General features: G+C 41.7%; 1 long non-coding RNA gene across 1 annotated transcript in view; it reads left to right on the forward strand.

Annotated features, from left to right (window-relative positions):
* Positions 1-17,340: 17,340 nt before the first annotated feature.
* The window catches only part of LOC118148317 (uncharacterized), a 126,734-nt gene continuing 122,132 nt past the window's right edge, over positions 17,341-21,942 (forward strand). Inside the window, exon 1 of the long non-coding RNA XR_004735084.3 lies at positions 17,341-17,481. This is a non-coding gene — a long non-coding RNA (uncharacterized LOC118148317). The remainder of the gene's footprint in view (positions 17,482-21,942) is intronic.

Here is a 21,942-nt window from a genome sequence, read left to right on the forward strand (position 1 = left end):
TGGGCATTTGGGTTGGTTCCAGGTCTTTGCTATTGTAAACAGTGCTGCAATGAACATTCGTGTGCATGTGTCCTTATAGTAGAATGATTTATAGTCCTTTGGATATACACCCAGTAATGGGATTGCTGGGTCAAATGGAATTTCTATTTCTAAGGCCTTGAGGAATCGTCACACTGTCTTCCACAATGGTTGAACTAATTTACACTCCCACCAGCAGTGTAAAAGTGTTCCTTTTTCTCCACATCCTCTCCAGCATCTGTTGTCTCCAGATTTTTTAATGATTGCCATTCTAACTGGCGTGAGATAGTATCTCAATGTGGTTTTGATTTGCATCTCTCTGATGACCAGTGATGATGAGCATTTTTTCATATGATTGTTGGCCTCATATAGGTCTTCTTTTGTAAAGTGTCGAACAGACACTTTTTAAAGGAAGACATTCAAGCAGCCAACAAACATATGAAGAAATGCTCAACATCGTTAATCATCAGACAAGTGCAAATCAAAACCACAATGAGATACTGTCTCATACCAATCAGAATGGCTATTTTTTTTTCTGAGATGGAGTTTTTTTTGCTCTTATTGCCCAGGCTGGAGTGCAATGGCACTATATTGGCTCACTGCAACCTCCACCTCCTGGGTTCAAGTAATTCTCTTGCCTCAGCCTCCTGAATAACTGGGATTACAGGCATGTGCCACCACATTCAGCTAATTTTGTATTTTTAGTAGAGATGGGGTTTCTCCATGTTGGTTAGGCTGGCTTTGAACTCCCAACTTTAGGTGATCCACCTGCCTTGGCCTCCCAAAGTTCTGGAATTACAGGCATGAGCCACTGTGCCTGGCAAATAATGGCCATTGTTAAAAAGTCAAACAGCAACAACAGCAACAGATACTGGTAAGGAAGAAATGTAAATTATTTCAGTCACTGTGGAAACTGGTTAATATATTTCTCAAAGAACTTATACCAGAACTCGTAATACCATTCGACCCAGCAATCACATTGCTGGTTATATATCCAAAAGAAGATAATTCGTTCTACCCAAAAGATACATGCACTTGTAGGTTCACCACAGCACTATTCACAACAGTGAAGACATGGAATCAACTTAAGTTCCCATCAGTGGTGGATTGAATAAAGAAAATGTGGTACATATACACCATGGAATACTATGCAGCCATATAAAGAATGAAGTCATGCCCTTTGCAGCAACATGGATGCAACTAATTTCTAAGCAAATTAATGCAGGAACCAAAAACCAAATACTACTTGTTCTTACTTATAAGTGGTAGCTAAACATTAGGCACTCAGGGACACAATAGATGGCCACAATAGATGGCCACAATAGACACTGGGGATTAGTAGAGAGGGGTTGGAAGGAGAGGAAAGGGTTAAAAAACTGTTGGGTACTATGCTCACTAGGTGATAAGGTCAGTTGTATCCCAAGCCTCAGCATCACATGATATACCTATGTAACAAACCTGTACAAATACCCACTGAATCTCAAATAAAAATGGGAAGAATTATTATTTTTTTGAAACAGAGTTTTGCTCTTGTTCCCCAGGATGGAGTGCAATGGTGCGATCTCATCTCACTACAACCTCCGCCCACTTGGTTCAAGTGATTCTCCTGCATTAGCTTTCAGAGTAGCTGGGATTACAGGTGCCCATCACCATGCCCAGCTAATTTTTGTAAAAAATTGGAATTATTTTTTAAAAATAGAAATGCTGGGTCAGAGACTATAATTCTTTTCCTAAGATGTATGACATTTGTCATCTTTTTGTGCCTTTTAGGGAATTCTATAAATTTTTTGAAGGTTCAGATTATGTCTTATCTATCCATCCCACCAATCAATCAATCTTTATTCAGGCACAGTACTGGGAACTGAAAACACAGCATGAGTAGATTCCACAAAGTTCCTGCCTTTAAAGTAGGAGATAACTGGACGATCCCAAGACAGTGACAGTGGATATTAGCTTCAAAGTCACTTTCCCTGAGAAGCTGTTCCAGATGGCATATTCTAGATCAGATCCCCCTACTGAATGCTTACTTTCTATTTTAAGAAATCTTTTAATTTTGACCTAATCTAAAACTTGTAGCAAAGTTGCAAGAGTAATACAAATAATTCTTATATATTCTTTATCCAAATTCCCCAGGTATTAGCATTTTTCTTCATGTAATTTCTCTTTCACTAAACATGCACACAAACACAAACACACAACATTATTTTATTTCTAAAATGTTGGAAAGTTGCAAATATGGCATCCTTTTACCTCTAATGTTTTAGTATGCATTTTCTAAAAACAAGGCTTATTCTCTTACAGAATCACAGTAAAATTATCAATTTATGACAATTAAAATGGACAGAACACTATTATCTAATGCATAGGTCTTATTCGTATTCCTATCTAATACCTCTCTATCTTCTCACCGGTTGTCCCAATACTTCCTTTTATAGAAAGAGTAAGTCCTGGATGATGTGTTGTATTCAGTTTCTTGTCTCTTTGACCTCCTTTTATCTTGAATAGTTCTAGTTCTTTCTTTGTCATTCATGACATTGACATTTTTGAAGAGTATGAGTCATTTAGCATAATGCCCCTCAGTGTGACGTGGGTTTCTCAGATAATTAGATTCAGGTTATGAATTTTTGGCAGGAACATCATGGAAGTACATTGTATTCGTTTTAGTGAATGATTTCAGGAGGCTCACAAGGTCCCTTTCTCCCATTACTGATGGTGTTAACTTTGGTTAAGGTGATGTTATTTTCTCCTTTATAAAGTTCCTATTTTCCCCCTTATAATTAATTATTATCTTTTGACAGAGGGCCTTTGAGGCTATATAATACCTTCTTAATCATTAAATTTTTCACCCACTAATTTTAACAGCCATATCAATGAATGCTTGAATCAATTATTATTATGATAGTTGCCAAGTGATGGTTTTCTATGTCCATCATTCAGTCTACATTTATTAGTTGGTGTTCTAATTTAAGAAAGAGAGTTTCCTTCTCCCATATTATCCATGCATCAGTATGGACTCATGGGTTCTTACTTTACGTATGGTTTAATAATTCACTACTATTGCTATTTATTGTGATTCTAAAATTGTTCCAGATCTGGCCTGTGGCGGCCCCTTCAAGCTGTTCTTTTGAGAGATTTCCATCATTCTTCAAAGACTTCCTTACTTCCTGGCACACCAAGATGTTTTAGGCTGAGATCAGTGGCATGATGGAAGCATCAGGACAGGCTTTCTTGAAATTCTTCATGGTCTTTTGTTCTCTCCCCTGTTTCCTCCATTCCTGCTCTGAGAAGGATGTCCTAGGTCTCTTGAACAGAGTGCACAAAATGGGGCTTAAGGCTCCTGACTCTTTGGCTAGGGATCTACCAGCCATCTCTCTGTGTCATCCAACAGTCCCTAGATCCAGGGACATGTTGCTGCCCTACTTTTCCTCCTTTCGAGACCTGGATTTTAAAGTCCTTGAATTGCCTCCACTTCAGACCTCTCTTCTCTGTGAGCTTTCTCAGTTCCAAGACTTGGGCTGGGAATTGGTTTGATTTGAATTTAAGGAAAGTAATTGCCAAATTACTGAATAGTGTATCTTTTGTGGCAATGATTATATACCAAACAACAGAGTAAAGGCAATGTTTGAACTGTGGAATCCTGGCTCTGACATTTTCTAGCTCTGTGTTTTTGGGCAAGATGATTAACTTCTCTGAGTCTTGGTCTTCTCATTTGTAAATGAGTAAACATCCATTTTGAAAAGAAATTGTGAAGAAATATCCAATAACGCTTTTGAAAATAGTACCTCGTACCTAGTGTTATTGAATACTGGCTTCCCCTCTCCCTGTATCCCTTTATCAGATCTTGTTGATGGATTCTGATTGGCCTTGCATAGGTCACAGTCCTCTGTAAACTCATCTCTGTAGCCTGGAGAATGCTGTATTCTGATTAGGTGAGGCTGGGTCATTTTTCTACTTCTTTAGGGATAGGGTGGGAAGAGGGTGAAGGGTGCTTGGTTCCACCTGATCCACATGGAAGGTACTCAAACAGGAAAGGAGGAGAGGTGAGAGGTGAAAGGTGAACAAACAGATGTCCCTGCAGCTCTTAACCCTCACCTGTCCTTCTTGATGGCCCCTTTGTTTCTGATTTATTCCTTCCCCCTTTCCCAGCATTATTACAACTTCCAAGTTCATTTAAATGGGTCTGATATCTGAATGTTCAATAAATATGCATTGATTGAATAAATAAGTAATAGCTTTTTTTTTCTTACTCTATCTGGGGAATTTTTAATCCCTGTAGGAAGCCTCCCTATAGATCTGAAAGAACACGTGAGGGAATCTAGAATTCAAAGGAAGAGCTGTAGAGAGGGCCACCCAACAGGAGCCAAGGCCTTGGGTGCAGAAATGCAGTCAACTCTAGGTAACCCTGTAGGGCCATGCTCTAGAGAATAAACACCCAACCTCATTCTTCCTCTACTGCTAATCTCCTCTTGGTGCCTCTCCCTGGCCATACACAACCTGAAGCCAGAGGGCAAAGCAGCCTGCTAATGTGGTCCATCCGGGTCAGCTTACTGGGGACACAGAACAGGTGGGAGAAGTAGCCGGTGGATCTAGAGGAGGACACAGAAATGATCGAGTATATCCTTGTATCTTTAGCACCAAGCACAGTGTTACTGGTGAACTGATCATTTATTAACTTGCCTAATAATTCTTGAGCTTATGTGTCACCTCTTAGAAGCATTCCCTGATGTCTCCAGCCAGAGATTTTCTCTCTTTGCTCATTCCCGCTTTTTATTTATTTTTCTTTTTTTTTGAGGTGGAGCCTTACTCTGTCACCCCAGCTGGAGTGCAGTGGTGCCATCTTGGCTCACAGCAACCTCTGCCTCCAGGGTTCAAGCGATTCTCCTGCCTCAGCCTCCCAAGTAGCTGGGACTACAGATATGCACCACCACGCCCAGCTCTACTTTTTTTTGGTAGAGACGGGGTTTCTCCATGTTGGTCAGGTTCGTCTCGAACACCTGACCTCCCGGGATCCTCCCACCTTGGCCTCCCAAAGTGCTGGGATTACAGGCATGAGCCACCACACCCAGCCTCATTCTCCCCTTTAAACACTTTCTGAGAGTTACCATAAACATTCTCACACATCTGTCTCCTCCAAGAGACCCATCTGAGCTCCCTAGAGCAGGGGCTGGTTTGTATTCATCTGAGCACCTCCGAAGCTGAGCACAGGAGGCTGACTCAGAGCAGTGTTTACAATGTGCTCTGAAAGTGAACAACCATGTGGATGATTCATTGAATTGAACTGATGCTAAAGACCTTGCCTGAGATGGTCCAGTTGTCAGCCCTTGGTAGGTGGGTGTGAAGCATGTTCTTTGCACACTGGCTGTGTAGGTGTTAGGGCCTTATGTGAGACTGTAGGGGGACTGTGGGATTGAGAGACTGTGGCTGACTATGGCAGACAATGGAAGAATTACCCAGTTCTGGAGCCCCATGCTGGGTGTTAGCAGACCACCATCAGAGTTCTAGTTGCTACGTGTGAGAGATAGTGAGAGATAGTCCATCGTGGTAGTTAGGGGCATGACTATTGGAGCCAGGTTACCTGGTCTCAAATGCTGGCTGTGTGACCTCAGGCAAAGTACTCAACCCATCTATAAAATGGGGATGATAAGTTAATCTGATAAAATTATTATAAGACTAAGAGAGTTAATCCACATAAGGTTCTAGTGACAGCATTTAGCCTTTATTTATAGATATGTTCATTTACTTACTATAACTTCCAATTTATACATGGGAAAACCGAGGCACAGAGAGGTTAAATAAATTTTCCATATTCACACAGCCACTAAGTGGTAGGGCCAGGATTTAAGCACATACCATTTGGCTCTAAGTGACCTGCCCTGAACCATTGCACCATTTGGCTTTGGTTCATGTGGACAAGTCCTCAAAGAATATTATTATGGGAGCTGGAGGAAAGGAGAAGCTCAAAATGGAAAGTTCTATAATAATAAGTATAAGGATAATGGTGTTTGATTGCTCAGCAAGATCTGACTGCAAGAACAAATTTCAGTTCTCATTTTTCTAAATATCTTCTCTTTAAACAAGATAAAGCAGATAAATCAATAATAATTAGCTCACTTTCCTCAGACTGGGTCCTGGAAATAAACTCATGAGAAGGCCTTCATCTCTGATGTTACAACCTTAGGAAATGGACCAGTGAGGTCAGGCACTAATTTTGATGTACAGGAGGCAGGAAAGGAGGAACTGTCTAAGACTTTGATACCCAAATTCTGCTCCTTTCACTAGCAGTGAGACATCCCCTGGGAGCTTGTTGGAAATGCGAATCAAACCTATTGAATCCAAATCTGTATCAAACATTAAAACAAGTTTTAACAAAGTGATTAATATGCATGTTCAAGTTTGAAACACTATTACTGATGCTTGAGTCCTACATATCCCTGACCCACCCCCTCCCCTCTAGTGAGAAATCCTTAAGTATTTGGCCTGAAGTGTGGCCTGGGCAGGCATTAAGATTTTTCAAAACTCCCCAGCTTCCAACATGGGGATTCCAACATGGGGATTCCAACATGCAGCAAAGTCTGAGAACCACTGCTCTAAGGAGATGAGCCCCAGAGAAGGGAGCAGCTACAGCTGGCATACTGTCATCCTGTTGAGACAGACCTCAGACTTTACCCAAGTGCTCTGATTTTAATTGGAGATGCTCAGGACAGCCTAGCCCTAGTCCAGCAGGAGCCACAAAGTATCATAACTTCCTTCTACTACTTCTGTTGTTCATCATGCCCAGTTGATGGGTCTATTTTTTTATTTTTATTTTTAAAACTTCCTTCCTATTGAGGAATTTGGCTGATTTACGGAGGTATATTTGCCAGGATTTAGATAAGATTGGGGCTGGAATTTAGGAAATCACAAATCCTTCCAGGAAAGGTCAGAGGAAAAGCTACTTTCTATTATGAAATTAAATAATTCAAACTTAAAGCTGGTGGAACTTTTTTTTTTTTTTTTTGGTGGAACTTTAAATTATGTTGAGCCTGGAGAGGAATGTGGCCACGTGACCTGAGTCATATAGCATGCAGCGGTGACTTCCGCTCTTTCCTGTAACTGATTAGGAAGGATGGAATGGTGCCAGAGTGAAGACCTTTCAAGACCATTACCCCTGCTTATGGAATGTTAAAGGAAACTCCTTGGCATGTAACAAGCTGTAACCAATCAAATCACTGTCATATGTACTGACTTTGCATGGAAAATGTTGTAACCCTGCTAAGTTTCTCTGTCTCTGCCTTGTACGTGGAACCTAAATTTCTCCACTTGGAGCAATGACGTCATGCCTTTGGAGTCTATGTTTCCCGAGTGGCTATCCTCAAGCTTTGTGCTGAAATAAACTCAATACTTCATCATATTTTCTGAATCTCATTTGAGGTTGACACTTTAATAACACTCTAGTGGGGAAACATTTTTTCTCTTCTTTTTTTTGAGGTAGGTTTGATTATGAATTGAACAAGGAGACACTGGACCTAGGAGAGAGAGAGAGACCTCACTGAGGGGAGTTAAAGAGCAGATAAGACTACAAAGCCGAGAGATTCAGGGACCAGCCACATATTTGCCACTGAATACGTCTGAAAACAGCCAACCTACATGCTTACTCAGTGCCAACCTTCATTCTAAGAGCTATGCAAGGATAACTTAATCTTTATAATAGCTCTACCATGTGGGTACCATTGTCATACCCACTTTATAGAGATTATCATCAAGGCTTAGAAAAGTTAAGTGACTTGCTCAGCGTTGCTCAGCTAGTAACTGCTGGAGCTGGCTTTCCAATCCAGGCCTCCCAACGGACTCCTCACCCCACTGCCTCAGCTATACCACACTTTCTACTGAGAAGTAGCATGGGCAGGAATTCTAAGAAGGTGGAATTTGAATTGTGAAACAATGGAGGAATAATTTCACAAAAAGGCCAAATGGAAAGAGTTGGATAAGGGAATAATATGAAAGCACTCTTCAGTCTGGGCAGCATTTGGAAGAGGTTACACTGCAACTTAATTCAGGTGAGTCTTTTTCTGGGGACAAGGAAATGTCCTTGTGGTCAACTCCGTAGACTTTCATTTTAACAGAGCCAGTAGATTCTCAGGTTTCTGAGAACAAGCACTAAACTGCTTTTTGTCATTAGCATGTAACTGCTGTTCAAATCAAACTGGTATTCAGTGACTCTGAAGTAGCAAAAGGAATCTGAGATGAAAATGCAAACAAATCTGCTTGCATGCTGCAGTCACCGTCTTTTGCAGGCTTATTCAACCAGTGCTGACTGAGTGGGTGCCTGGTGCCACATCCCATGCTTCGTGTGTTACAGTAGTCCACTTGTCCTTGAGGAGTGGGCATAGCAACACAGTCTAGAGATGGGAGCACTCTGAATGGTTCAATGAACTCTGAATTACGTCTCAGACTGACTCCAGAGCTTGTCCTCTTTACTCTATATCCTCTTGACTTTATAGTCCAAGGGATCTTCCTTTGTAGTCCAAAAGGAATGTCTCTTGGCATGTAGCAAGCATAGTCTTAAACTTCTTAAGCTTCAGATGCACCTGGATATTAGTAACAGGCAGAGATTCCTGGGCCCTACTTCAAGTGAATCTGATTCTAGAAGTCTGGAATTGGGGCCCCAGAATTTTGTATGTTCAATCCTAACCCCCAAGTGACTATAGTTTCAGTGGTCTCAAGACCAAACTTAGTGAGTGCTATATCAGTACTTCTCCCAGCCCCAGTCCCTGCCTTAAGAAATTCACAGCTCAATCAGAGGAGGCAGACACGCAATGGATTATTGCTACATGGCCTTGTAATCTCTAAAAAAAATGGTAGGTCCTAGGACATTCAGGCACCTGTTGTCCAGGTAGAAAGAAACAGCAGTTGTTGGGTACAAGGCATGGCACGAAGGCGAGCAGAGCTACAGCCCTTTCCCTAGAAGCCCTGTGACAGCACACTCTTTTTATGAACTCAGGCTTTATGCCCTTGGAGCTAGCACCATCCCACCCAAACAGAACACACACACACACGAACACCCTCTCTCTCTCTCTCTCTCTCTCTCTCTCTCTCTCTGAATCTTTCATTAATAATCAATTCCTGTTGGCTAGAGCTTTCACATGCTCTGAAATCCATGCATTCTTCTCCATCCTCACTGCTATTACTGTAGTGCAATCCACTATCTCTCTCCTCTACCATGCAATAGCCTTCTAAGAGCACCCGTCTTTACTCCTCTCTAATTCATTTTCTACAATATCCAGGGTGATCTTTTGAAAATATAAATCAGATTTACACATTACCCCACCCCCATTTTAAGCTTCTCTATAGACTAAAGCCAAGATCTTTATGTGTCTTGGTCTGCAAGCCTTTCCCCATCTGATGCTGCTTGCTGGGCAGCTGTTTGGCTCACCTCCCTTATCCCTAGCACTCCATGGTCCTCATGCAAAGCCACGTGCAATTCCTCAAACCTGTTCTTTCTCCCTAGCTTTCTCATAGACTGCTCCCTTTGCCTGGAATGCCTCCCCACCTCTGTCTGGGTAACTCTCAGAGTGCAGGGCTCTGCTCAGAAGCTCCTTACTCCGGAAAGCCTTGTGACCCCTCATATCACGTGAATTGAGTGCCCTCATCTATCTCTCACAGTCCTGCTCATTTCTTCTTACTCTGCACCCAGCACCCTGTATTTTGACTGCTTATTGCTCTCTCTTCTCCACGGGACTGTAAACCCCATGATAATAAGGGCACACCTATCTTGACCTCCTTGTGTGTCTGAGTCATGTACATTGCTGTGCTCTGGATGGGCTTGTTCCATATTGTTTGAGTGAAGGAATGGACAATGGTGGGCAATGAGTGTCCTCTGTCTTGGTGATTTGGTCTCAAAGGCCCTTCCAGCCTTGTGCCCAAGGGCCCCTTACTATTTACTTTCATTTTGGACTTAGAGGACTTGATTCCATGGTCCAGAAATTTGCATTTTTGACAAGTTCTGTCATTTGATGCTAATGTAGGTGATTCCTGAATCTTTTTTTTTTTTTGAGATGGCAAGTCACTTTGTTTCCCAGACTGGAGTGCAGTGGTGCAATCTCAGCTCACTGCAACCTCTGCCTCCTGGGTTCAGGCGATTCTCCTGGCTCAGCCTCCCGAGTAGCTGAGACTACAGGTGTGTGCCACTATGCCTGGCTAATTTTTGTATTTTTGGTAGTGATGGGGTTTCACCATATTGGCCTGGCCGGTCTCAAACTCCTGACCTCAGGTGATCTATCCTGCCTTGGCCTCCCAAAGAGCTGGAATTACAGGCATGAGCTACTGCCCCCGTCCCCCAAATATTACTTGGAAAAATTCTGCTGCATCATTTTCAGGCAGGGCTGAGGGGTGTGGGGACTCTCTGAGGGGTGGGGCTTGTCTTCTTTCTGGAAGGGGTCAAATGTCTTACCATGGGGCCAGAAGTGGGTAGAAGAAGAGAGCATAAAAGAGGGCAGAGCCAGTTCCTATGGGCCTGTCATATGTTAACAACATATATAATGACATATATAATAACATATGTGTATATTATAATATATATATTATATGTATAACATATAATAACATAATGACAGCTAATATTATGGGATGCATGCATGCAGTAGGCCTCATGGTAAGTGCTCTTTGTGGGTTATCTCATTTAATCTTTCCAACCACCTGCTGAGTTGGATGCTATTATTCCCATTCTACACACATTGAAATGGAAGATAAGAAGTTTTCAGTAAGCTGCCAGTGACTGGAAGATCTTAAATTCCGGTCATCCCATGGCTTTTCCCAGATTGGAGGGATGGGAGGTGCAGTGATTTTGGAAGAGAAACAAATCTAAGGAAAATAAAGATCCAGATGGAAGTGAAAAGGAGAAAAAGGGGGTGGGGGTCAGAAGAAAGGAACTAAGAGGTAGAATTGCAGGCACATTAACAGCTGGTCCTTCTTATGTCCCCAACAGTAAGATGCCATTACTACATAGTCACCCTTGGAAATAAAATTAGCGTATCCCAGGCCCATCAGCCTAAGACCAGCAGCGACAACCACGTAGTCCGACAGAATCAGGTTTATTGACACATTGTAATGAGGAAGATCACACACCGTGGAATCGTGGAGCGTCTCACCAAACAAAGGAAGACCGAGTTATCATAGGACTGGGGAAAAGTGTGGAGTTCAGGGACAGCTGAAACCAAGCAGAGCTTTTACAAGCACAAAACAAATCAAGGTTGTGTATAAAGGAACCACTGGTTCTGAACAGGAAAGTGGAGGCAGACTGCTGTTTCCTTGGAAACCACAAAGTGAGGGCAGACGTGGAATGCTGTGTCTAGAAAACCCTTATCTGAAACTCTGTAATGGGGCTGGAAATCAATGCTGCTTTTTTGCATCAAAGTGACTTGGACCCTTCAGGCCAGAGAGGATTATCTCATTCTTACTGAAATGATTTCAGATGGTAATGTTTCTAATAGTCTATGATTTTAGAACACAAAGTCTCTCAGTCAGTAAGAAAGTAGCAGTCACAGAGAAAGGTTTGCTATGACAAGTTGTGGATCCTGAACAGAAATACGGTCTCCTATCCACACAGCTGTTGACTGTATCCGTGCCTGTATTCTTCTCCATCTTATCTTTTCCTATTGTCTTAACTGCCTCATTCTGCCTAATCCGTGTTTAGTCTGATGAATGCCTAGGCAGAATTTTTAAATTTATATTTAATTTTTAACATATACATTTTTATTCTAAAAAATCTCGTTTTAAAATTGACAAATAAAAATTATACATATTTATGGTGTACAACATGTTTCAAAATATATACACATTGTGGAATGGCTAACTTGAACTAATTGGCACAGGCATCACCTCCATACCATTTACTTGTGACAAGGACACTTAAAATCTACTCTCTTTGCAATTTTCAAGTGTGAAAAACATTGTTCTTAATTATAATCACCATATAGTCAATAGAGCTTTTTTTTGAGACAGAGTTTCGCTCTTGTTACCCAGGCTGGAGTGCAATGGCATGATCTCGGCTCACCGCAACCTCCACCTCCTGGGTTCAGGCAATTCTCCTGCCTCAGCCTCCTGAGTAGCTGGGATTACAGGCATGTGCCACCATGCCCAGCTAATTTTTAAAAAATATTTTTAGTAGAGACAGGGTTTCACCGTGTTGACCAGGATGGTCTCGATCTCTTGACCTCGTGATCCACCCACCTCGGCCTCCCAAAGTGCTGGGATTACAGGCTTGAGCCATCGCGCCCGGCCTACAATAGAGCTCTTGAACTTATTCCCCCTGTGTAACTGAAACTTTTGTATTCTTTGACCAAATCTCTGTAATCCCTTAGGTAGATTTTTACTTACCCATTATTGGGTAATTTTTGTTTTCTTACATGTGTATTATTTATTTCTCACATGTATATTGGTTTCCTGCGGCTGTTGTAACAAAGTACTACCAACTGCATGACTTGATACAGTAGAAAGGCAGTGTCTCATGGTTCTGGAGGGCGGAAGACCAACATCAAGGTGTTGGTAGGGTTGGTTCCCTGTGGGAGAGTCTTCTATCCCTTTCTACCAGTTTCTGGTGGCAGCTACCTTGATGTTCCTTTCCTTGTAGATGCTTCACTCCAATTTCTGCCCCTCTTTGCATGGTGTTCTCCCAATGTCTGTCTTCACATGGAGGTGAATAGCCTACCAATCAAAAAAAGTCCAGGTCCAGATGGGTTCACAGCCAAATTCTACCAGACGTACCAAGAGGAGCTGGTACCACTCCTTCTGAAACGATTCCAAACAATACAAAAAGAGGAAATCCTTCCCAAATCATCTTATGAGACCAACATCATCCTGATACCAAAACCCGGCAGAGACTCAACAAAAAAAGAAAACTTCAGGCCAATATCCATGATGAACATAGAAGCAAAAATCTTCAATAAAATACTGGAGGTCTTCTTTCAAGGACACCAGTCTTATTAATTAATTAGGGGCCCATGCTACTCCAGGATGACCTCATTTCCATTTAGCCAATTACATTGCAAATACTTTATTTCCAAATAAGGTCACATTCTGAGTCCTGGAGGTTAGGACTTTGACATAACCTTTTTGGAGGGACACGATTTAATTTATAACAATGAGGAACAGAACAAATTCGTTTCTGAGCCAGGGCCTAATGAGAATTAGTGCCTTGTCACTACTCAAGTATGGTCCACAGTCAAGCAGCTTCTCCTCACCTGGGAGTGTACTGGAAATGCAGACTCTGGGATCCTGCCCCAGGCCACCGCATCAGAACCTGAATCAACATTATCCCCATGTGATTTGTCTGCACATTAAAGTATGCAAAATGGAGTTAGTGCACAAGCTTATTGCCCAGTAGCAGCCCTGGGGACACTGCCAGTTTTTAATCTATTGGTTATTAGGAATTAAGATCCTGAGAGAAACTGCCCCAGCCGGATATGTGGCTCATGCCTGTAGTTCCAGCTACTTGGGAGGACGAGGTGGGAGAATTGGCTTGAGCTTGAGTTCAGCCTGAGCCATATAGCAAGATTGTGTCTCTAAAACAAACCAAAACAAAAACAACCATTTGAAGAAACCAGCAACTGGAACAGTGGGACAGAGCCAAAGAGGAGGGGTTGGATTTGGGCTGTAGGTCTGCGGAGGTCTTAGAGAGGGTGGATGGGGAAGGAAGAGGAGGGAGCGGAACTGGAGCTGCTGGAGCTAACCCAGCTTCTTCCAAACAGTGCAGATGTTACATAAGCACTGTGGGCCTCACTTTCCTTGTCTGTAAAGTGGGCTAATACCTCCTATCCCAGTGACTGGTGTGAGAATTAAGTGTGAAAATATACCCAAAGTGTCCAGGACAGCATCTGGCAAGGATAAGCGCAAGATGAATAGTGGCTGAAGACACACGGATTGGGTCCAGCCTCAAAAAGGAAGCTGGGTAGGGGAGGCAGCTCATGTCCTCACTCATTCCACATTCAGCACCTCCAGTGTGCCTGATGCTATAGTAACAGGAGTAAGTCCTCCAGTGACTCATGGTCAAATGGAGGAGAAAATAAGTGTGTTTTCAAGCGTTAACAATGGAGGCTGATTCAGGAACTTCTCACAGTGTGGCCCACGAGTACCAGATGGGGCACTCTGGACCCAGCTTGCAACAGACAGGCTAATTCCAGGCTTCGTCACATGCTTTTATGCTCCTCAACTTCCTTTCTTCTCATCAGTTGGGTTCCAAAAAAAAAAGTGTTGGATGTGAGTCTGTAGCTGTCAGATTTAGCTGAGTCTAGCCATTTAAAAACAACAAAGCAGCTTCCATTCTGGAGAACATAATGGATAGATTGTTTAAGTTTCCAGGCAAAACTTTGAGGGGTAGGAGGGGCATACCAAACTGATGTCAGCAAACCTAGGTCTGAATGCAGGATGACTTGGCTAAGCTACTTAACCTCTCACAGCCTGAGTTTCCTCTTATTTTTTTTTTTTTCTTTTTTGAAACAGAGTCTAGCTCTGTTGCCCAGGCTGGAGTGCAGTGGTGCAATCTTGGCTCACTGCAACCTCTGCCTCCCAGGTTCAAGTGATTCTCCTGCCTCAGCCTCCCAAGTAGGTGGGATTACAGGTACCTGCCACCACTCCCAGCTAAGTTTTGTATTTTTAGTAGAGATGGGGCTTTCACCATGTTGCCCAGGCTGGTCTCAACTGCTGACCTCAAGTGATCCATCCACCTCGGCCTCCCAAAATGTTGGGATTTTGTAAGAGCTGTCGCACCCGGCCTCCTCCTCATTTTTAAATGGGTTGTTAATGGTACCTTCTACACAGTGCCTGGCACATGTTGAAACATTAGTATTTTGTAAAATTGAATCTTTCAAGTGGCAAGTGGACCTCCAGTTGCCTTTCCCTCTGGGAGACACTAGGTGTTACCCTGATTCTTAAAGAGATACCCTCTGCTCCCTGCAAGTTCTCAGATGCTAGGTGGGCTTCCAGGAGCCCCTGCAATGCTTTAGCATAGGCTTTACTGAATTGTGGAAGAGACAGAAGAAATTCGACATTCTATTTCTGAGTAATGAGCAAATTGCCATTTCTTAATGTTATTTCTAAGCTATTATGAAGAATTCAACAATCAGCACTAATAAAGAGAAATAAACAGCACATAGGAAGAACTTTGGGCACCAGCTTCAAACCCGTCCCGGATTTGGGCTCTGGGAATAATCCCATTTCCTGAAAATATTGCCTTTTTGCTTTCTATCTCTCACCTGCTCTCCAGTGGAGAGACTAAGAAAGGTTAAAGGGGAAGGAAGGAGACTCAAGTTGTGATCAAAGCAATTGAAAGACTTTCCATTATCCTGCTTTAGTTTTCATCATAGAACTTCTCAATTTCCAACAATCACAGTTTGTTTACTGCTTTCTCCCCATGCTGTAATCAAAGCTGCATAAGACTAGCAACATTGTTTGGTTCATCCTGGCATCCAGGACAGTGTCTGGCACATAAAAGCACATGCTCAATAAATGCGGGTTGAATGCATAAATGAATACTCAAGAAGTTGCTCTAAACCCTGACTATAATTCAGCCACGCTGTGGGCTTTTCAAAAAAAATTCCGGTTTCCAGATTCTTCATCCCAGAAATTCTGATTCAGAAATTCTGGCGTGGGTCCCCAAAAAGAGCATTTTGAAAATATCTGTTTATATTTTTGGAAGGATCCATGAGAAATTAGTAACATCAGGTGCTTATAGGGGGTGGAATGGAGCAGGTGGGGACCACAGATAATAGGGAGACTTTTAACTGAATCTCCCTCTGTGTTTTGAAAACATGTGAGTAGTATATTACATACTGTTAAAAATTTAAAGAATAAAAATATTTAGTCCAGGTGATTCTGATATGCAGCCAAGGTTGAAAATCACCCATTACAGACAAGTTGCTAGTTCAAAGAGCAGCTGGGATTGGGCAGCACTGTTGAGAGGTGTGCTGCCTGCTCAGCTTGAGTAACAAACAGGCTGTCACTTAGGCAGGCTGGGAGGAGAATTTACTCTACCAGACATTGCTGGGTCCTGCAATCAGCTGGGGAGAATGGGAGGGAGTCATTGTCTGTTACTTATTAATTTATTTTTAGATGGAGCCTCGCTTTGTCGCCCAGGCTGGAGTGTAGGGATGTTATCTTGGCTCACTGCACCCTCTGCCTCCAAGAGTTCAAGCGATTCTCATGCCTCAGCCTCCCGAGTAGCTGAAATTACAGGCATGTGCCACCACGCCAGGCTAATTTTTGTATTTTTAGTAGAGATAGGGTTTTGCCATGTTGGCCAGGCTTATCTCAAACTCCTGATCTCAGGTGATCCTCCTGCCTCAGCCTCCCAAAGTGCTGAGATTACAGGCAAGACCCACGGTGCCCAACCTGTTTTCTGTTATACCAGGTGCTCAGGGACTTCAAATCCTGTGTTTGAGTAACAAAGAAAAGAAGTTTTCTGTGCACTGAGATAGCCAAGTGCTCAAAAAGAAGCCAACATGTCCATCCTTAATTAGTAATCAAAGGCTTATGAAAAAACCAAATTTTTTTTAATCAGATTGGAAAGATTACAAGAATAACATCTAACCTTGGGGAAGGTTTGGATAAAGAGTCTTATATACTACTTGTAGGAGAAGAGAGCTACAGCCTTTTGGGAGAGCAATTTTGGAATTCAGACCAAAATTGACCTTTGTTAACCTCAATAGGGAAGGCACCAGCTTCAAGAGGCCAGAAACCCAGCAAATAAGACATAGGGTTTAATTAGCGGCTTACATACAGGGGAGAGAGTCAAGTGGCAGTGGGTTGGACAAGATATCCACCTTATATCCAGTCCAGTTGTGGCAGGCTGGGCAGGAAAAACACAACCACCTGCAAACTGTGTGTAGTTTTAGCATTTTCACGTAACATCTTCCCCGTAATGAAATCCACCTGACAACTTTCAGGTAACCCAAAACTCAGGGCTTCAATCCTTATGGCCCATGTTCCATGGGATGGGCTGAGGTTCAGGTGTTTCTCATAAACAAGAAATGAATCTTTGTATTGGCCACTCCTGGATTCCCTAGCTTGAAACACACATTCAGGTGCATCTGCCACACAGGTTTATTCTAATTGTATGCTTAGATCAGGGGCATTTACCCTGCACCTTAGTAATGGCGTGGTAATTCTTGGATTTAGTAATTGGGAGTTTATCCTATGGAAGTTTATATGGTTTGGCTCTGTGTCTCCACCCAAATCTCCTCTTGAATTGTAATCCCAAAGATAATCCCCAGGTGTTGGAAAGTGGTTGAATCACAGAAGCGGTTTCCCGCATGCCGTTCTCGTGATAGTGAGCGAATTCTCGCGAGATCTGATGGTTTTATAAATGGCAGTTTCCTCGGCTCTCTCTTGCCTGCTGCTGCGTAAGAGGAGTTCGCTTCTTCCTCGCTTTCCGCTGTGATTTTAAGTTTCCTGAGGCCTCCTGCCCATGCTTCCTGTTAAATCTGTGGAACCGTGAGTCAATTACACCTCTTCCTAGTGTTAGGTGGTAATCTTTATAGCAGTGTAAAAATGAACCAATACAGAAGTATTCAGCCAAATGAGCAAATTTATAATGTAAGTGTTTTATATCATAGTATTTATAATAGTGATTATATTGGTTAGAAACTATAAACCATATTAAAGCCAACCAATATAGGATCATTTAAATTATGGTAGTCATCTGTCCCTTGTTATCCATGGAGGGAATTGGTTTCAGGACCCCCACAACAGAAACCAAAATCTGAGTATGTACAGGTCCTTTATATAAAATGGTACAGTATTTTCATATAACCTACTACACAGTGTTCCATACTTTAAATCATCTCTAGATTACTCATAATACATAATTCAATGTAAATGCTATGTAAATAGTTGTTACACTGTATTTTAAAATTTGTATTATTTTTATTGTTGCATCGTTATTTTTTGTTTTTGTGTTTTTCCAAATATTTTCCAATGTTGCTTCTTTAGACTCAGAATCCTCAGATATGGGTTGTGGGGCTGTTGTATATCCACACAAATAGAATGCCTTGACACCAGCAGAAATGTGAAAACAACCTGACATAACCTTAGACATGACAGGCACACTCAAAGACACAAAACTTGAAGCAAAGTATGTTGTATATACACCTGGTTAAAAACATAAACTGGTTATTCTATGGAAGTTGATATGGAGTATTAAGTATAACCACACATGGAGAAAATTTAATTTTAAATAGAATTTTAAATAAAATATTAAATTTAATAGAATACTAAAAATAATTACATGGAGTATAATCTTTTAAGATTGACTTGTGGCTGGGTATGATGTCTCACCCCTATAATCCCAGCACTTTTGGAGGCCAAAACTGGAGTTGCTCAAACCCAGAGGTTTGAAATAAGGGGCAATATAGTGAGACCCCTGTCTCTACAAGAATAAAAATAAAAATAAATTAGCCAGATGTGGTAATTCATGCCTGTAGCTGTAGCTACTCAGGGGGCTAAAATAGGAGAATCGCTTGAGCCCAGGAGGTGGGGGCTACAGTGAGCCATGATCACAGCACAGGACTCCATCCTGGATGACAGAGCAAGACACTTTTTCAAAAGAAAAAAGATTGATTTTTACAGTATATACATTTTTATTTTTGCTTATGTTTTTATAATGAACATGCATTCCTTGCTAATTTTCAAATAGCCATTAAAACTTTAAAACTTTGTCAAAGAACAGATACTGTAGATGCACAGCCTTATTTCTGGGCTATTCTGTTCCATTGGTCTATGTGTCTGTTTTTGTACCATTACCATCCCATTTTGGTTACTGTAGTCCTGTAGTAGTTTAAAGTTAGATAGCATGGTACCTCCAGCTTTGTTCTTTTTGCTTAAGGTTGCCTTGGCTATTCAGGCCCTTTTTTGGTTCCATATGAATTTTACAATAGTTTTTTCTAGTTCTGTGAAAAATGTCACTGGTAGTTTGATAGGAATAGCATAGAATTGATAAATTGCTTTGGGCAGTATGACCATTTTCATGATACTGATTGTTTCTATCCATGAGCATGGAATGTTTTCCATTTGTTTGTGTCATCTCTGATTTCTTTCAGCAGTGTTTTGTCGTTCTCCTTGTTGAGATCCTTCACGTCCCTTGTTAGCTGTATTCCTAGGTATTTTATCATTTTTGTGGCAATCGTGAATGGGATTGCATTTCTGATTTGGCTCTTGGCTTAACTGTTGGTGGTGTACAGTAATGCCAATGATTTTTGTGTATTGATTTTGTATCCTGAGATTTTCTGAAGTTATCAGCTAAATGAGATTTTGGGCTGAGAATATAGGGTTTTCTGGATATAGAATCATGTTGCCGGTAAACAGGGAAAGTTTGACTTCCTCTCTTCCTATTGAAATGCCCTTTATTTCTCTTTCCTTATTGCTCTAGCCAGGACTTCCAATACTGTGTTTAATAGAAATGGTAACAGAGGGCATCTTTGTCTTGTGCCAGTTTTCAAGGGGAATGCTTCCAGCTTTTGCCCATTTGCTGTGATGTTGGCTGTGGGTTTGTCACAGATGGCTCTTATTATTTTGAAGTATGCTCCTTCAATACCTGGTTTGAGAGTATTTAACATGAAGGGGTACTGAATTTTATTGAAAGCCTTTTCTGCATAGATTGAGATAATCAAGTGTTTTTTTGTCATTAGTTCTGTTCTTTCATTTTCTTTGGTCACTTCTAAATGAGCATCACTGATGGAATTTATTAGGTTTCATTTCCTAGTTCACACCTACATCATTCCTCACAGATGAGACTTTGCTTACTTTTAAAGATCCTCAGAAAAGAGGATTTTACAATTTCTCTCCATTACTACTTCCTCCACCTATTTAAATGTTATAGGATAAAAACTGTCTTCCCCAAATTTGTATGTTGAAGCCCTAATTCCTGGTACCTCAGAATGTGATTATATTTGGAGATAGGCCTTAACGTGGGTAACTAAGTTAAAATGAAGCCCTAATCCAATTTGACTGGTGTCCTTATAAGAAAAGGAAATGTGGGCACAGACATAACAGAGTGAAGAGACCCCATGAGGACACAGGAGGAAGATGGCCATCTAAAAGCCAAGGTCAGAGGCCTCAGAAGTAGCTAGCCCTGACAACACCTTGATCTGGACCTTCCCATCTCCAGAGCTTTGAGAAGATAAATCTCTGGTGTTTAAGTCCCACAGTCTGTGGTGCATTGTTACGGCAGCCCCAGTGAACTAATAGTCAAGATAACACCGTGTAGGGGAGTGTCTCCAAACACAGTCCTCCAGTCAGCAGCAGCAGGAGCACATGGCAGGTGTTTGTTACAGTGATTCCTAGAGCTACTGAGTAAGGGTCCCCATGGTCAGGCCCTGTTGGATGGAAATTCCTCTGCAGGGCTGTGGAGCACAGAGATCATAAGCATGGGCTGTAGAGTTGGTGCAGGCTGTGTTCACACCGGAGATGTCCCTGACAACTAGGGTGACCTTACAATTTGTCACCTACAAGGCAACCATTTACAAGATGAAAAGGGGTGCTCTTAATAATGATTATGAGGTAACAGTATTAACTGGGACTGTCCCTGACACACAAGGACCTGTGGTCTGATTAAAACCAGAAGCTGCATGACTGAACAAATCACTTAACATTTCCAAGCTCCATCGAATCATCTGTAAGATGTGACTAATAGCATCAATCCTTCAGGGATCTGGTGAGGGGACAAGAAATAACATCTGTAAAGCTCTTACATGCTACAGAGCAATTCCTCCCAGGCCTCCGTACTAGCACATTAGGCTGAAATTATTACACAATGGAAAATTTCCTCCCATGTCATCATTTTCTGGCCTGTATGGATATAAACAACCATTTGATAATTGCATTTAAACTTTTAAAAAGTGCATATTAACTTAATTTCCTTCAGAAATGAGATACATTATAGGAAGACCAACAGAGTATTATATAGCTGTCTTAGACTTTCAGTTGAATTAATTTGTGTTTTCTGAATGACTTATCCAGCTTAGCTGATGATTATAGTTTTGGAAGTTCTATTCTTACATCTTTGGAATAATTATTGTATGGGACTTTATAGCTTTTTTTTTGTTTGAAATGGAATTTCATTCTTGTTACCCAGGCTGGAGTGCAATGGCATAATCTCTGCTCACCACAACCTCTACCTCCTGGGTTCAAGTAATTCTCCTACCTCAGTCTCCTGAGTAACTGGAATTACAGGTGTGTGCCACCAACCCAGCTAATTTTTTGTATACTTTGTAGAGATGGGGTTTCTCCATGTTGGTCAGGCTGGCCTTGAACTCCTGACCTCAGGTGACCTGCCCACTTTGACCTCCCAAAGTGCTGGGATTACAGGGATGAGCCACTGCACCTGGCCTTTATGGGTTTTTAAAAGTCTATTAAAAAAAATCTAACTGATTGGCAGAACTCTCTATCAGCTCAGGAATTCCCAAATCCATGTGTGCTCACCCAGGGTGAGTGAATAGGCAGATTGTGAAGTAGGTCAACTTACAGCACCTGTGCCTTCAAATACTGGTTTTAACATGTAGAGAGCTGTGTGACCTTGGGTACATCATGAAAATGTCTCAAAGCTTAAAATTCTTGAGCTGAGAGATGGCTATTATAGTAGTGTGCATCTCACAGGGAGGTAAAGGGGGTCAAATTTGAGAATGCATTTGTGCTTTCCTTAAGGCTGGCCCCAGCAGGGTGATGCTTCCAAATAAACAAACAAACACTCTCATTCACAGTTGCTACAAAGAGAATAAAATACCTGGGAATACAACTAACAAAGGACGTAAAGGACCTCTTCAGGGAGAACTACAAACCATGATCAAGGAAATAAGAGAGGACACAAACAAATGGAGAAACAGTCCATGCTCATGGTTAGGAAGAATCAATATCGTGAAAATGGCTATACTGCCCAAAGTAATTTATAGATTCAGCACG

The sequence above is a fragment of the Callithrix jacchus genome, chromosome 16 (genome assembly GCF_049354715.1).
Source record: "Callithrix jacchus isolate 240 chromosome 16, calJac240_pri, whole genome shotgun sequence".
Classification (NCBI taxonomy): Eukaryota; Metazoa; Chordata; class Mammalia; order Primates; family Cebidae; genus Callithrix; species Callithrix jacchus.